Here is a 14,176-nt window from a genome sequence, read left to right as displayed (position 1 = left end):
TCTGCAGTAGGTTCAATTGTGTTCCCCAACAAAAGACAGGTTCTTAGTCTTCATCTGCATTCCTGTGGTATGAACTTATGTGTAAAAAGGACCTTTTGAAGATGTTTGTATTAGTCAGTCAAGGGGGTGCTGATGCAAAATACCAGAAATTGGTTAGTTCTTATAAAGAGTATTTATTTGGTGTAGGAGTTACAAATACCAGGCCATAAAGCATAAGTTACTTCCCTCACCAAAGTCTATTTTCACGTGTTGGAGCAAGATGGCTGCTGATGCCTGCCAGGGTTCAGGGTTCCTGGGTTCCTCTGGGCTCAGCTCCTCTGTTTCCTCTACAAAGTCAGCTGTAGACTATGAGGTTCTTTTTTTTTTTTTTCAAGAATTATTTTATTTTATTTCTCCCCCACCCCAGTTGTCTATTCTCTGTGTCTATTTGCTGCATGTTCTTCTTTGTCAGCTTCTGTTGTTGTCAGCGGAACGGGGATCTGTGTTTCTTTCTGTTGCGTCATCTTGTTGCATCAGCTCTCCATGTGTGTGGTGCCATTCTTGGGCAGGCTGCACTTTCTTTCACACTGGGCGGCTCTTCTTACAGGGTACACTCCTTACAGGGCATTCCTTGTGCGCATCAGCACTGTGCATGGGCCACCTCCACATGGGTCAAGGAGGCCCGGGGTTTGACTGGAAGCCGGACAAAGCCACAGGGAGGAGCCAGAGTCACAAGCCAATGGATAAGGAGAAAGGGATTGCTCATGCTGAGAGGCAAAGAGGCAAGCCAAAGGATCCAAATGATAGTGGCAAGCCAACACCGAAGTGCTACCAACTTTGGGGAAGAAGCAAACTCTGCCAACACCTTGATTTTGGACTTCTGTGTCTGAAGCCATGAGCCACTAAATGCTTGTTGTATAAGCCAAGCAATGTGTAGCACTTGCCATAGCAGCTCAGGAGACTAAACATTATCGCTAAACCTTGAATTGCTATAAGATGACATTTCCATCATTTTCAAGTAGAGAAATCCAAGTAGGAGAAAATTAAGTAATCTGCTTTATGCGATTAGTAAAAAGCAGGAGCAGAATTCAAGGCCAGGTTAGTCTCTTTGACTTCAAAGTACTTCAAAGTACCATTCTTCCTATCAACATTTGTTGAGTGTGTGAATGCCTGAATGAGTGCTTTGTAGATTTGAGTGAAAGATAAATCCTTTTCAAAGCCCTCCTGGTTCCACTATGTGTAACCTTTATCTAGCCTCTTGGCAGCCCATGATTTCATTTTACCATATATGATCTCCCAGAATAGCTCCACACGAAAAGAAAAAAAAAAAATTCCAAAGACACTGATTGTTCTGGCACTGATGGATAGAGACTGCTGGCAGGAAGATCTTCACGAATACCCCAAGGGAAAAATCACCGAAATGGAAGGAGGAACTTGGGCTGATGACTGAGCAGCAAAAGAGTTGCCCTGAGCCTCAGCAGAGTTGCTACACCTGCTCTCTGGTTTGTTGGACTTACCCAGGTCAGCTAACAGGGAGGTGAAGATGGTCAGCTACCACACCAGGGAACCGAGAGAGTCTGCAACTGCAAGCAGAATTGCATCCATCAAACATGTGGAATCTAAGCCCCCTCTTGATATAGAGATGGAGTGGACATCGCCATCCCAGGGGCCACAGGATGGAGGACTGGAATATGGATTAGAGTGGACTTACTCATATTCTACTGTAGAACTATTGTGACTCCAGCAGGAAGAAATTGTATCATTGATATGGAGACAGTGGCCACAGGCGTTGCAGAGGGCAGGGAGAAGGAAGAGGTGTGAAGTGGGGGCATTTTCGGGACTTGGAGTTGTCCTGAATGATATTGCAGTGACAGATGCAGGACATTATATATCATGCCATAACCCACTGAATGGACTGGGAGTGCACTGAGAGTGCAAACTACAGTGTAAACTATAATCCATGTGGTGCAGCAGTGCTCCAGAATGTATTCATCAAATGCAATGAATGTGCCCCACTGATGAAAATGTTGTTGATGTGGGAGGAGTCGGGGTGGGAGGAGGGAGTGGGGAGTGTGGTATATGGGAACCTCTTATATTATTTAATGTAATATTTTGTGTGATCTATATATCTTTTAAAAAAAGACAATAAAAAATAAATGAAATAAAAAAGAGTTGCTCGTGGATGAAAGCTGCTTCTGGGCCCTTTGTGTAATTGTGAAAACATCTCTCTTGACCCGTCTTTCTTGCTTTTGAGATGTGCTTTGGAAATAATAGCTAAATATGTACATACATTTAGAAACTTTAGCTTTAGGAGTCCAGGTCTATACTGGCGCAGGTCCACAATAACTAATAAAGATAACCGTGGTGGGTGACACCCTCTTATCCTCCTAGACTCATCCCTGAGAAACTTTGCTGGTTCTACAGTAGCTACCGACCCAGGCACTGTAGTTGGAATTGGCAGGGCATCTGGCTTGGCAAGGCTATCAATCTGCAACGATATAAAGAGAAGCAATGGACAGGCCCAAGAGAGAGTAATCAGATAATCCAATTATCTGTGTTTGTGTGGCTCAGAAGAACTGGCTTTTTGGAGCATCTGTGCTATATGACAGAAAGAGGGTACCCAGGAGAAAGGCCAGAACATTACTGGGATAGGTCATCTGAAGCTTGAGACAATTTTCTTAATTATAAAAATATTGAATGAAATTCCTAGTGTAAGATGGCAGTTAACCTCTCTCTTTTGCCTTTCCTCTTCCCAGTATCTCTTTGAAATTATGGTAAGCAAGTTGTTGGAGAGTGGAGTCATGAGAAACTGTCTAATGTGGATGAAACAAGAAATAGAGACTCAAGCATATCATTCACAGTCATGTTTATTCTCACAAGTCTGTAACTATATTATACTTATAAAGTTATCAATGAAGAATTTATAATGTAATAATAATGTAATATAACTAAATCTATTAGGAGTGAATTCAGCTACAAGTATCAAATAACTTCAACAGAAAGGGGATATTTTCCTCACCTACAATAGATCCTAAGGTAAACAGTCAGGGCAGGCCAGTTTTATAACAATGGTATCTAGGACTTGGGGCTCTCTTTCTGCTCCGTCATTTTTATTGTGTCCTTGTCACCTCACGGCCATAACATGGTTATCATACCACAAGGCATTGCCTCCACATTTCAGCAAGAAGAAGCAGGAAGAGGTATTACCTGAACCAAGAAATTAGAATTTTCCCAGAATTCCTCATCTTCCAAATAGAGTTTGGGGATGTGGACATTTGTAGCTGGACATGTTGCCTCTGTTCATTAAGAAGAAGGAATGGAAAATGGGTAAAAGGTAAAAATATATAATTCTGCAACGTCCAACAAAATTTGGAAGAAAAGAGGGAAAATGGGCAACAATGTCAATAAGCAACATTTGTTGTCTTTTAGAACATGAAGTCAAAAGTCTGGACTAAATTGAAAATAAATAAAGATGATTTATTATTTAGAATAAAAAACAACCCCAACAGATTGCCTTTGTAGATTTAAAGCGGCAATGGCATAGTGGGAAAGGATTTTTTTTTCATTTAATTTCCTCCTGTTTTAATCTTTCTTTATACTGTGTGCATGTAATACTATTATAATAAATGTAAAGAGAGAGAGAAATATGTGAGTTTATTTTGTACTTTAAGCAGATCCAACAGGTTAGATTTGTTATAAATATGCCCAGTAGCTAGCACAGGACCTAGAACATAATATACATTAAATAAATATCTGTGAATGGAAAAGGAATTCTGTTTATATCAAATTATTTTAAAATACAAAGAATAAAATTAAATGGTTACATGCCCCCCAAAAGAATCATAAAGCTACAAATTGACTTGGAAAGTATTCTGTAACCATATACTGTTAAGTGACACAGACAAATTTTAAAACTGTATGCAAGTATAATCCCATTTTTGTGAAAAAATGTATGCATATGTGCATAATGTTAGAATTCTGTATACTAAAATAGTAAAGTATCTCAGAGTGATAGAATTATGAATGGACTTATTTTCTTCTTTGTACTTTTTGTAGGTCTGCTGGATGATTAACAATAAGCAGGTAATACTTTAATAATCATAATCACAATTTATCTCAATTTTGAAGTAAAAAAATACTGTCTCCAATCTTATCACAAACATAATGAGTCATTTGCCCTGGTTGTATCCTAACATTCCATATACTACACAGTGTCCCTCGTAACTAAATTACTGATAAGAGAAAAATAAACTCTGCTTTGATATGGTTATAAGCCCCAGGCAATTTAATTTCTGAGAATCACATAATGGGTATATTTTAAATCTCAATGTAATTTTAAAAGCATAATTACCCACTCATAAATTTTTATCATTCATGGAAATGCACTGGATTGGGATTTAGGAGGCTGGAGTACTTGTCCCTTCTCAGTCACTAGCTGGTTTGGGCAAATCACTCTACAGAACTGCTTGTGGGCCCCTTGGGGGTTTCAGAAGCTTGTGCCTATGTGAATTTTAGCTCTACCCATGCAAAGATTTTTATTTCATCTTCTTTCTATCTCTCTTCAAGATCATAATTGAATGTAAAGGACTTTTTCTGTTTGTTGAAAAGGCAGGTTCTATGAAGTTCTGCTATATGGTACAACATGGCTGAATGTTGAAAACATTTGGTAAGTAGAATAAGCCAGCACAAAAGGACAAATATTGTATGATTTCAATATGAAATATCGAGAATAACAAATTCATGGAGACTTAAAGCAGATTATAGGTTACCAGGGAAAAGCAGAATGTGGAGTTACTGCTTAATGGGTACAGAATTTCTTCTTGAGGTGATGAAAAAATTTGGTATTGGATGGTGGTGATGGCAGGACAACATTGTGCATGTACTTAATGCCACTGAATTGTACACTTAAAAATGGTTAAAATGGCACTTTACATTATATATCTGTTACCACAATTTAAAAAACTTTTAAAAAGGCAAAGTCTTTAGACCTAAAACAGAAGATCTATATTTAAAAAAAAAATCTATGTTTCAGTCCTAAGTCCAACACTTATAAATGGTGTGACCTTGGACAAATTGCTTACCTTTTCTTAGGTTCAGCTTCCTCACTTAAAAAATGGGTTAATAAAATGATCCGTCTCTTAAGTTTTGAAGAATAAGATATTACATCTAAGTCTGTTGGCACAATTCCTGATACACAGGAAGCACTCAACAAATGCCATGTGTTGTCACCATTGGCTACGTTGGTCTTTTACCTCTGCTCAAACACAGTTGTAAGAGACCATCTCACTAATATGAATTAATTAGAATAAGCAAATCCATAGAGTCAGAAACTAGGATACAGGGTACCAGGAGCCAGGGTGCAGGTAGGGAATGAGGAATTAATGCCTAAATTGTTCAGTTTCTATTTGGGTTGATGGAAAAGTTTTAGTAATGAATGGAGGTGATGGTAGCACAACACTGTGAATGTAATTAACAACAATGAATTACTTGATGTGGTTAAAGGGGGTCATTTTAGATTGTATATATGTTGCTAGAAAAAATTTTTAATAAAGGACCATACAACATATACAGTGAACCCTAATGTAAACTACAGACTCTAGTTAGCAGAACAATTTTAATATTCTTTTAACAGTTTTAACAAATGTACCACACTAATGTAAGATGATAATAGTAGGGTGATAAATGGGAACTCTGTATTTTATGAATGACATTTTTCTGTAAATCTACAATCTCTCTAATAAAACAATAATAAATTACTAAAAAAGAGAGACTGTGTAAGACTGAAAAGAGGAAAACTGAAAAGTTAACATTAGCATGCATCTATATGTCTCCCTTATCTTAAATACAAACAGATTTGCAGGATGGTGGTAAGTAGGAATTAAGATATTGATGGGAAAAAAGAACAGATGATTCTACAGCCAGAATTTCCTCGGTACCATCAAAGGAATTCTTAACACTCAAGAACTTGAGGGTCGTCTTTTCTTATCATTTGTAAAAATTGGTTTTTAAAATGTTTAACAGCAACCACAACTTAGAATGAAATCAGTTCTTCATTTCATAACAGTTGCTAACAACAATTTAGTTAAAGTGTTCATTTCAGTAGAGTCCTTATATCCATTTCCATTCAAAAGTCTTCCTCTAATTGCATTTTAAGCAATTTTAATACCAAGGTTCATACAAAGATTGCCTGTGATTTTAGATAGATGCAGTTGTGTGTATGAGTGTATGTTTAAGCATTGCTCTTGTAATCTAACCCACAAATTCTAAACTTCAAATGGAGAGCAGGGGATTTACCAACTACGTGATGAAGAATCATGTTTTCATGTTCTTTCATTTGGCAGGAACTCTCATTTCAATTGAAAACATTCCCCTACCGTTACGGAAACCCAGAGGGCAATCATGGGCTTAGACCTGGAAAATAAAACTGAGAGAGAAGCCTGGAACAACATGTGGTTGTCATTTTCAGGGCCACAGAGAGGGGAAGTGGGTTTCCACTGCCAGCTAAGCAAAGAATCTGCAGCCTAGCCAAGCCCGCGGACCGCGTTCAGCTGGAGGGCAGACAGCAAAATACAAAGAGACGGCAGTTCCCCTTTGCGTTCACGGTGAAGCAGGTGCTGACTTGCCCTGCCGTTAGGACTGCTTAGTTTAGGATCTTGATGCCATTTCATATTTGAGGTAATGGTTTTCTGTTTGCATCTGAGACCGCTCATGACCACCGTGAAGGATGTGGCCACCTTACTCTCTCCGGTGCCTCTTCCATAAAAATGAAACTTAGAACTCGTGGGGTCTTTCCATGACAAGTTAGTTCAATCGAAAATTTCGATCCTTGGATTTTCAGTTTTACAAATGATTCTGTCTTTCCATTGCCTAAAAAAAAGAGGGTGGCGGTGGTGGTTTTGGTTTAAAAATATATTTATAGTGCCTGGTTTTAAAAGCAGTATTAACATATAGAAAATATTATGTCATTCTTCCCAGCCTCCTCCATAGCCTGCTAGTGGTCACCTGTCTTGTTTAGTCTCCCCACAGCCACATCAGACTTAAGTTCTGCTTCATCTGTACTCAGGCAAACAAGATACATCATAAAATACCTTAACATTTACATGGGATGGCAACTCACCTTCCTCCAATGCCATGGCAGACACATCCCAATCCTGAGCCTGCCCGTGGGCGCCCTGGATGTTTTATGTGGTTTCATAAGAGAATGAGAAGCAAGGCAAGCACAGGGATAAACCTGGTGGGGCATAAGGAGAAGGGAGGGAAAGGGAGCAAGGTGGGCCGGGAGGCGCTCGGCAGGGAGGAAAGCCCCAGAGGCGGTTCGCTCCCCCTTCCCAGGCTTCCCCCCTGACTACCCCCCACCTAAGACCACAGTGATAAACCATAATCATTTATAGTGTTGTCTGCAGGCCTGTGCTAAACCTGAGGGCCACAGTCTCAACATCACAATCTCTTCACTGTTTTTTTTTCCAAGTTTCTAGGTGGAATAAACTACTCACTCCACTTTTTTTAGTGGAGAAATTATAGATTTACAAAAAAATCATGCATAAGATACAGAGTTCTCATATACCAGCCCATTATTGACACCTTGCATTAGTGTGATACATTTCTAACAATCGATGAAAGAGCATTTTTTAAATAATTCTACTATTAGCTACAGTCCATGATCACTCCACTTTTGAAGACAGTGAAGATGTTCTCTTCCCTGGGCAAAGTGATTGAATGAGGAACAAAATGATTGCCTAGCCAATAATTGTAAATTCCTTTACATAAGAAACAGGTGGTTTCACAATTAATTATGTATGTACATTTCTCTGGGTGAGGCTTTAATTTAGATGTACTAAGTAAGGTCATTATTTCAAGAACTCTACAGTAACTCCTTTTAGAAATGAAGAAATATTTCTAAAATGCTGATTCTTATTTTTTATATTTTGTCTTATAAAATGTTAGCCCCATATATTTTCGTAAAGAGGGGTACTGCTGTAATCAATACTTGAATCTAGGTTATTGATGTCTAGTGTTAATCCCTTGTGTAAGATATTGTCCCCCCTCATTCGAGAGCAGAGTTGCCCAATTGAACTTAGAAAAATGGAAATGTTCTCTGTGCTGTCCAATACCAATATAGCAGACAATAGCCACATCTGGCTATTGAGCACTTGAAATGTGGCTAGTGTGACTAGCCACATTTTCATTAATTTAAATTTCAACTGCATATGCGGCTGGTGCCCATCATATTGGACAGCGCAATTCTAGATTCCCAAGAATTCTTGAGTGAAAGGGAAGACACTGGGAAAAGGCGATTTCCTGAAGCTGTCTTGGTCAGATCTTGACTACCTGGCTGCCTCAGTTAAGGATAGTTTGTGCCCTCAGCAAAGTGTGACCACGTTGTTGAGTGGATCTACCCTGTTTCAAGGGCCTCTGTAGCCCAGGAAAGGATTTGCAATTTGAACTTTTAGAAATAATTAATTGAAAAGAACAAAAACAATACTATAGGCTGTTGGGCTTACTAAACAGCTACTCTAGAGCGTATTACATGAACTCTCTACATTCTTCATTGAACAGCTATGGTATTATTTAATCACCAATGCATTCTCTGTAAGGCAGGAGTTCTTAACAACGGGTCTGTGAGCTTGAATTGAAATTCAAAAAAACATTATTCTTGTGGAGATGTGTTGGTGTGGGGCTAAAGTATTTATTAAATACATAGTCCATAGTATAGTGTGGATTTAGGAAGGCATCTGTGGTTTTCACCTTACTGGCAAAGGGTGAACAAAAAATGGATAAAAAGGTTAAGAACCCCTGCCCTAAACAAAAAAGTCCAACTCTGGCTGTTCTTTAAAACTGGCTGCGGAGCCTTTTAAAAATGCGTCTTTTAGGACTCATTCCAGGTCCCCAGCATTTCCAGGGACAAGGAATGCAGAGTTCTGTGAAGCCAGAATTGAAAATGATTGCCACTCTTCTTGTCAAATGACAAATTTGGGTCCCAGACTTGGTCTTTTTTTTTTGCATTCTTTAATTCTCTCCCTGTCCATTGAGATCTCTGGCCCTCATCTCAGTGCCCAAATACCATGACAGGAATTTTCTGGGCTTGAGCTCCGAGCAGCTTGTTGAGCCAGTTTCTCAGGTCCCACCCCCAAAGTTTCTGGATCAGCAGAATGGAATGAAACTCCTGCTGCAGTTCTAACATCAGCTTGCAGCTGATGCTGCCGGGGCCCACACTTTGAGAACCACTGTTCTAAGGTAGGGCTTCTCAAGCTTTAGTGTGCACACTGATCACCTGGGATCTTTTTAAAGAGCAGGCTCTGATTCAGTACATCGGGGTGGGCCCTGAAATGCTGTATTTCTAGTAAGGAATTCGGTAATGTCTGATACTACAGACCAGGAGACCACCCTTTGCATAGCAAGGATTGAGGGGCTTCATCCATGGTCACCTGGAAGCATGGTAAATGGCACTGGCCATCTCTTCCTTCTGCATCTTATTCGCACAACTCAGTTACCCACACTGATGTGACCCACTTCATGGCAGGGACGGCCTCATGCCAAAAATGACAGTTTTCCACTGCCATGTTCCCACTATTAGTCTTCTATTTGTGGATCACTCTCAACACATGGAATCTTTCTAACTTTTTTTAAAGAGTTTCTGAGAAAAGCCCACTACTCACAGATGGTACCCCTGGAAATAACCAATTGTGGGTTTGTGTGTGTGTGTGTGTTTATGTGTGTGTGTGATTGCTTACTACTTTCACTTTTTAAGTGCTCTTTTTTGGTAAATTAAAGTCTTTTGTACAATGTTTTGTACAATGGCTGTGTATAGCTTCAAAATATCTCAAGATATTTTTAAAGCTCTGGAAACTTTTAAAAATTTACAAGTGAGTTTATTTATTTCTTTTTAATTGTATTTTTTTGAAGATACATAGGTCATGCAAAATGTTACATTAAAAAATAAAAAAGGTTCCCACATACCCCACATCCCACACCCCTACTCCTCCCACATCAACAACCTTACAAGTGAATTTAATACAGAATGTATGCCATATATGGATTTATAAGACTGTAAGGAGTTATACTATAATAATATACAGTAAAATAAAAGCAACAATGATTTGATTTTTAAAAAATATTGTTTGAGATGGTATTTTTTAACTCCTACTTAAATTGGCTCACAAACAGCACCTTAGATATTAAGTTTCACTGAAATATAAATGCATCCATTGCACAATTTATAAATCTGCCCTTGGATATTGGATAATGAAGGGTTTACAATATTTAGGAAGTTCTGCTTTTTAGAAACTATTAGAAATAAATAAAATCCAGGAACATGTGCCTAAATACCTAAAATGCCTAAGTTTTGAAACCAGTGACTGATTATTGCAACAGGTAGTGGGGCAGAGTGAGAGAAATGAGTGTGTGCCTTGGGTAAAAGAATCTGGCTCTTGGAAAGTGGACATGGCTCAACCAATAGAGCATCTGTCTACCATATGGAGTGTCCAGGGTTCCCCAGCGCTTCCTGACCCCTGTGGTGAGCTGGCCCACGCGCAGTGCTGCTGCGCACACAAGGATTGCCGTTCCACACAGGGGTGCCCCCGCATAGGGATGCCCTACGCGCAAGGACTGCACCCCGTAAGGAGAGCTGCCCCACATGAGAAAAGTGCAGCCCACCCAAGAGTGGTGCCACACACACACACAGAACTGATGCAGCAAGATGACGCAACAAAAAAGAGACAGTTTCCCAGTACCGCTGGATAATGCAAGCGGAAGCAGAACAACACACAGCAAATGGACACAGAGAGCAGACAACGGGGGAAGGGGAGAGAAATAAATAAAATAAATCTTTAAAAAGAAAAAAAAGGGAAGCAGACTTGGCCCAATGGATAGGATGTCCGTCTACCACATGGGAGGTCTGCGGTTCAGACCCTGGGCCTCTGTGACCCGTGTGGAGCTGGCCCATGCACAGTGCTGATGCGCGCAAGGAGTGCTGTGCCACGTAGGGGTATCCCCCACATAGGGGAGCTCCGCGTGCAAGGAGTGCACCCTGTAAGGAGAGCCGCCCCGCGCGAAAGAAAGTGCAGCCAGCTCAGGAGTGTCACTGCACACGTGGAGAGCTGACAAAACAAGATGACGCAACAAAACGAGACACAGATTCCCGGTGCAGCTGATAAGGATAGAAGTGGTCACAGAAGAACACACAGTGAATGGACACAGAGAGCAGACAACTGGGGGTGGGGGGAAGGGGAGAGAAATAAATAAAAAATAAATCTTTAAAAAAATTTTTAAAAATTAAATTAAATTTAAAAAAAAGAATCTGGCTCTCAGTAGCAGGTGTTGACAGTAATTTGCTATGTGATTGGGCAGTCAATCCCTTTAAGGCCCAATTTCCTTATGTCTAAAACTGAACTAATGTTATTTACCTTTCCTATTTCACTAGCAAGATTAAATGAGCGACAGTATGTAAAAATGCTTGATAAAATATTTAAGTACTCTGAATTCTAAAAAAAAAAATGCAGTTCAAGCCAGGTAGAAGCTATTTATTTATTTATTTATCCCAACCCCACCCCCCTCATTGTTGGCGCTCACTGTCTGCTCTCTATGTCTCCTTGTGTTCTTTTTAGGAGGTACTGGGAACCAAACCCAGTACCCCTCATGTGGGAGGGAGATGCCCAATCACTTGAGCCACATCCACTGCCTGCTAGTTGTGACTCTTGTTGTGTTTCCTCGTTGTGTCATCTCATTGCACCATCTCACTGCACCAGCCTATTGCATCAGCTCACTGTCTTGGGAATCTTCTTTAGGAGGCACTGGGAAACCAACCTGGGGCTCCCATGTGGTAGGCAGGTACCCAACGGCTTGAACCACATCCGCTTCCCAGTAGAAGCTATTTTTGTATTATTTATAGCTTAAATAATTTTAGCATTATACAACCTAACCAAGTAAAGTATATTTAAGACACAAGTTATTGGTTTATTTTAAGAGATAGCCTTCATTCCACTATAACTACTATCAGGATGAGGTCATACCTGTTACATGAAGAAAAAGACTAACATGTCAATTTGTGAATACCTGTTGATTAGCATAAAATACGTTAGCACCAAACTGGGTATGTCATAATTATAAATTACATATTTTAAGAAGTAATTCCTTGAATGTCAGCTATAGTAGTGTGCCTAGCATTGTACTAAGCTGGGTGTGGGTGTGCAAACACACATACAACAAAATCCAATTTATATCTCACTACAGCTCTGCAAAGTTGGAACAATTACTTTCTATATGAGGAAACAGAGGTATAAAGAGTTGAGTACCTTACCCAAATTCTCTTTGGTACTAAGTCCAACTCAATCATGGTAGTCACATTATTTGTTCAAAGGTGTTTAATACACATTTGACAATATATCATTATGGTTTAGTTATCATATTAAAGAATTTTTGCTTCAATTCATCACCCATAACTATTATCTTTTTTTTAAAAAACTATGTTTTTTGTTAGAGAAGTTGCAAGTTTATAGGAAAAGCATACAGAAAATACAGATTTCCCATACATCATCACCCCCACACACAATTTTACCTATTTTTACACTTTGCATTAGTGTGGTACCTTTGTTAAAATTGATAAAACAATATTATTATAATTATACTATTAACTATAATCCATAGTTTACATTAGTGTTCACTGTGTTGTATAGTCCTAAGAGTTTTTTTAAATCTTTATTCTAGTAACATATATACAACCTAAAATTTCCCCTTTTAACCACATTTGAATATATAATTCAAAGATGTGCTACCATCACCACTATCCAAACTTTTCCATCACCCCAAACAGAAACTGTACCAATTCTGGCCACTGGTAAACCGTAATCTTGTTTCTAAGTCTGTGAATTTGCTTATTCTAATTATTTCATATCAGCAAGATCATACAATATCTGCCCATTTGAGTCTGGTTTATTTCACTCAACAAGATATCAAGGTTTATCCTTGTTGTTGCCTGTATCAGAACTTCAGCTGAATATTATTCCACTCTATGTATATACCACAATTTGTTTATTAAAAAGAACCAAAGTAACTACTGGCATTGAAGACCACAATAACTGAAATGAAAAATCCCCCAAGGAGTTTCAACAACATATTGGATCTGGTAGAAGAAATAAGAGCCAGGTTTTGCTAGTTGTTTAAAGATTCTGTGGGGAAATGGCACTGCCTTCTTAGCTGACTGTAAGTAAGAACTATATGTTTCAGGAAGTGGATATGGCTTGACCTGTTGGGCGCCTACCTACCACATGGGAGGTCCTGGTACAGGTCCTGGTGCTTCCTAAAAGAATGAGCAGACACTGCCCCCACCTCAAAGAGCAGATGCCACAAGCCAGCCTATACCACCCACGGGGAGCTGATGTGGCTCAGGTCGTTGGGAACCCCTCTCACATGGGAGGTCCTGGGTTCGGTTCCCAGTGCCTCCTGAAGAAGATGAGCAAAAATGAGCAGACAGATGAGAGAACCATGGGGGCGGGGGGTGGAAAGAGGTGGGGGTAAAGAAAATATACAAATCTTTGAAAAAGCAAAAATAACTACATCTTTCATATGTTTCAAGTGCGTGATTCCACTCACCCCTCCTGGCTAACCATCCTCAGCTACAGAGGACATGGCTTCAAGTGCACTCACTCAAAGAGCACGTAGGAAGGATCTGGCTTGTGTCAGGCTCTGACCTGGGGACTGGAGGTTGGGCAGGTGCGAGCCAGGCAAGGTCTCTGATGCTGCTCATGTGTGGGTCTGGCAGAGCAGACGGAGAGTGAGCAGCCCCGAGGGGTGCCCCTAAGAAGGAAGAGCCTCAGATCCCGGGATCAGGAAAGGAATGCCCCAGGCAGGCCGCCACGGGGCAGGGCAGGGGGCGAATTGCACAGACTGAGGCAGGAGGGTGGCAGGCTCTTTGCGTTGCCTTTAAACTTGTGTTTCCTCATCTGCCTGTGAGGGCAGAGTGCTGAGGCCTCCTGGCCTGGCCTGCATGGCCTGCATCACCTCAGGGCCAGGGCCTCCCTCCCTCAGGCCTGCACCCACCTTCTCCCCAGTGTTACCTTCAGAGTTCAAGTATACTCTGACTTTTGTGAGGTCTGCATCCTCTAGACCTTCAGCTATACCCACATACCACTGCTGCGTACAGCTACCCCTACACACACAAAGGGCAGGCCGGGCACTACAAAGCCCCTTTTAAGGCTGGTGC

This window comes from Dasypus novemcinctus, chromosome 8 (assembly GCF_030445035.2).
Source record: "Dasypus novemcinctus isolate mDasNov1 chromosome 8, mDasNov1.1.hap2, whole genome shotgun sequence".
In the NCBI taxonomy this organism is placed as follows: Eukaryota; Metazoa; Chordata; class Mammalia; order Cingulata; family Dasypodidae; genus Dasypus; species Dasypus novemcinctus.
This window is presented reverse-complemented; position numbering follows the sequence as displayed.